The following is a 3,841-nucleotide window of genomic DNA, read 5'->3' on the forward strand; positions in this document are numbered from 1 at the left end:
GGAAAGAGCCCCTTCAGAGAGGACAGACGAGCGGATGTCCCTTGCTATGGGCTGACACAGCCCCAGGCCAGGGCCAGAGCACATGGCTAGACATACAGGAGGCCCTGCAAATGCCCCTCCGGCCTCCCTCCGGGCCTTCTTCCTAAAGGACAGCTCATGGGCCACTCAGCCCCTGGGCCTGATGCTCTCTGGAGCCCCCTGGACAACTGTTCCCCAAAGTGTGGGGCATGTCCTATGGTGGCTGGCAGGGAGGTTCTGCAAAAAAAAGCCTTCTGGCACAGACAGCTCACCGAGAGCCCAGATCATGCGCTGCTCTGGTGCCAGATGTGCATGCCACTGCCTTGGCCACGGTCACGTCTGTTCACAGATGGGGGGGGTCACAAAGGTGGCAGAACAGTGGCCCCAAGCCTAACCCACAAACTTGTGGAAGTGACCTTCCTGGGGTAAAGGGTCTTCGTGGAAGCCAGTTAAGGGTTCCAGCATGAGATAATCCTGGGTGTAGTGGACCCGAAACTGAACATGTGTCCTGGGGAGAAAAAGGCAGGGAAGACTTGACTCCCAGTGACACGGGGGGAGGCCCGTGACAGTGGAGGCAGAGAAGGACTGATGAGGACGCAGGCCAAGGACACCAGGCACCACCAGCAGCTGGAGAGGCAGAAGGAGCCCCCCTAAAGTCTGGGGACTTAGAGTGAGCCCCTGAACTGTAAGATAATAAATGCAGGTTCTTTTAAGCCACTACATCCACAGCAACTTCCCTGCAGCCCTGGCCAACCGACGCACACAGCACCCAAAGGGGAGCAGTCTTCGATGGCCGAGACGGACCTGCCCTCCAGCCTGTCTGCGCGGGGCCCGTCAATCCCTGACCCTGAGCCTTCCCCGCATGGCCCCGCCAGATGCCCCCTATTCTATTCTCCCTATGTCAGAAACCCAGGAGAGGCCTCATCTCTGCAAAGAAAACTTCCTCTTTGCATTACTCCTTGCGCTAAGGCGAGTGGCTCCAACACGGAGCAGCGAGTACACTTATCGCCGCGAGCCGCTGCTATGGCACCCGGTGCATGCCAGTCTTCACACGTGTGCTTACCGCGCCAAGAATCCGAAGCTGCCCACACCATCGCCTGCTCGCAAGCTCGTGAAGCACCGTGCCCACAGCCACACCTGCACCTGCATGTTGGGACCCTGGGTCTGTGAGGCGGGGCGTCAGCCGCCATGACATCTCACCGGGAGAGCAGACAGACCCCCAACCTCATGCACAAGACGACCAGAAGAGGGTGGGCAGCGCATCTGTCCTCACGCTCCGCCACGTCGACTGAGAGCAGAGGTGCCGTCCCCGCCCGTCAGGGCACAGCGCAGAGCTGCAAGGTGCTGGGAAGAGCGCGGTGGGCAGCTCCACCCTGCCACAGCAGGGTTCCCTCCCAACACTGGTCCCTGGAACCTCTGGCCCCCAGAATGCCAGCCCGCACCAGTGCCTCCTCGGAGTTCCATCCCAGCTCTTAGCAGAGTTCCACCTGAGACAAAGGAAAATTCCAGGAGTGGGCTTGATGGGGCGATGGAGAGGGCAGGGTTCACAGAAACAAGGAATAAAGAGCTGGCCAGCCAGGCATGCATGGGCCCCCAGGACTCCGGGGGTCACGGCCCCAGCTTCTCAGCATCCAGGTGCCCGGAGCTGTGCTCTGCACCGAGAGGGTTTCAGGCTGGACCTGGAACCCACCTATGGACTGCACGGGAAGGGCTCTCAGGGAGAAAGGAGGAGTGCACAGGGGACACTAGTGCCACCTGCTCCGGCCACAGCAAGGCCCCACGACGGCAGAGCTCCCGGCATCCTCTGGCCCTTTTACTGGGCCGCCCCTTGCCCTGGAGGTGCAGACCAGCATTTAGCCCTGACACGCCCTGCAGGGTGGCCTTAGAACCCCCACACAGCCCAAGGCTGTCCCATTAGGTGAGAAGGGGCCGATAAAGCGGGGGAGCCGCAGGGAGTGGACACAGAGCAAAGCTGGTTCCCCATCATCGTCCCTCTGCTCCTCTGCCCTACTGCCCCAAGCCTCTCCCACATGGCCCATGACCTTGACAGTCCTTAGCCACAGCCATCTCTTCTTCTACAGCTGGCCTTGCAACTGTGAGCGGATGTCTACCTCGGTTCAAATCCTCTGGAGGGCCTGAGCGTCCTTGCCTTTGCCTACCATGGAGGGCTTTGTGGGGCTGGGAGCTGGGGAAGTGGGAAGCTGCCTGTAGGGGGTGCAGGAGCTACACAGAGGTGGAGGAAGTGGTGCCCAGGAAAACTGTCCCCCAGGACCAAGACATCTGCCATCAGACAACTCAGGGTCAGCCCTTGGGCCAAACAACAATCAGCCACAAAGGGACGGTAATTCCGTCCGCTGGCAGGAGGGCCGCCCATCACAGATGCTCTTCATTTTTCCCAGTCAACACTCGGAGCCAGGCTGAGGCTGGGCACGTTACTGCTGGGGAGAAGGGCGAAAGGGAGGGGAGATGGAGGCCCAGAGAGGGCAAGCATTTGCCCTGGTGCCCAGCGATCGCAGCCGAAAACAGCTCCTTGTCCAGGAAGCGGCCCCCATTAGTGCCCTTTACTTGGAGCAGGGCCGTGAGTGCCTCTCAGCGCTGCGTCTGCCCACGCGTACTTCTATCACACGCTGGCTCCCGGCCATGCTCTCGCCCACTCCAGCCCACAGTGGCGCCACACCGAGAACCGAGTGAGTATTCTCCCTGGGGGTGGGTGAAGGAGCACTCGGAGTTCTGACTCTCGTGTTCCTGGGCCCGGAGGGACCCCGCCACCTGGGGCCACACTCAAGGGTGCTTATGTGAGCTCAGCGTCCGACCCCCTCGCCCCATCACCCGGTCGCGGCCCCTGAGACTCGCCCCTGCCTCAGCCCCTGACCCGAACCAGCTGCACCTGGAGGCTCCCACTCACCCGCAGCCCCGGCACCCACGTAGGCTCAGTACTTCACCTGCCCAGCCTGAATTCGCCACCAAAGCAAGCATTACCTGCCATCTCTGAGGCCACCAGCCCGGGCGTCCTGCGTGGGTCCAACCCCTCGAGGCGGGGAGCAGGGCAGCGTCTTCTCGGCACCAAGGGGGGCCTGCGTCGTCTGCTGGCACGCAGCTGGACCCGACTCTGCCAGAAGCTCCCCTTGTACCTGCGGGCCAGGAAGCACGTCTGCAGTGACCAGCCTCAAGAGCATGTCCAGAAAATCCGACAAGTCCCTGGGCGAACTCAGGGCTAGGCCTCTAACTAGCTGCTCAGCTCTGAGCAGCTCTGGCCCCCACTCCCCACCCCCGCCCACTGTCCTTGCTCAGCCTCTCACATGGGAGCCCTTATTATTTCACCAGAAAAAGCGAGAAAGTGTCCTCCGTGGGGCAGGTCATGCTGCAGTCTCCTCACCGTCTCTCTGCCCTTTCAGGATTTGGGGCACACGCACATACCTGTGCCCAGGGGGTTTCTCAAGCCACAAGGTCTGAGACAAACTGTAGGGTCAGCCAGATGGGTTCTGGTGACGTTAACCACAGGCCATGGAGCCAGCGCAAGCCTCTATCTGTATTTCCACGTAGACATTTCTATTTCTGCGGCCGCATGCCCTCTGTAACTTACACAGCACGTCCGTGGAGTAGAACACGGATGTAGCGTGTGAGTGAACGATAATTTACCAGGGTGCAGACACAGATCGCGATGAGGTCCCACTCCACTCTGCAGTGCCACACGCCCGGAGCTCTTCTGAATGACGGCGCCCTGCTGCAGTGGCCCTTCCTTCCCAAGCCTCAGTTTACAGGAATTCTGCTCCCGTGGCCCCCCCAAGCCTTCTGCAGAGGATGAGGACGCAGTAAGCCTGGA

General features: G+C 61.0%; 1 protein-coding gene and 1 long non-coding RNA gene across 4 annotated transcripts in view; one reads left to right on the forward strand and one right to left on the reverse strand.

Annotated features, from left to right (window-relative positions):
• The window catches only part of ZNF831 (zinc finger protein 831), an 89,987-nt gene that overhangs the window by 43,373 nt on the left and 42,773 nt on the right, over nucleotides 1–3,841 (reverse strand). The window lies entirely within an intron of this gene.
• LOC106733298 (uncharacterized) overlaps nucleotides 1,581–3,841 on the forward strand; it is a 12,268-nt gene continuing 10,007 nt past the window's right edge. For 2 of the 3 annotated variants that reach the window (XR_001369429.2, XR_001369427.1), the window contains exons 1-2: nucleotides 1,581–1,936; nucleotides 2,593–2,705. This is a non-coding gene — a long non-coding RNA (uncharacterized LOC106733298). Of the gene's footprint in view, nucleotides 1,937–2,592; nucleotides 2,706–3,660; nucleotides 3,814–3,841 lie in introns of those variants that run through there. The other variant, XR_001369428.1, reaches the window with a different exon arrangement.

Source organism: Tupaia chinensis, unplaced genomic scaffold, assembly GCF_000334495.1.
Source record: "Tupaia chinensis unplaced genomic scaffold, TupChi_1.0 Scaffold000066_1, whole genome shotgun sequence".
Classification (NCBI taxonomy): Eukaryota; Metazoa; Chordata; class Mammalia; order Scandentia; family Tupaiidae; genus Tupaia; species Tupaia belangeri.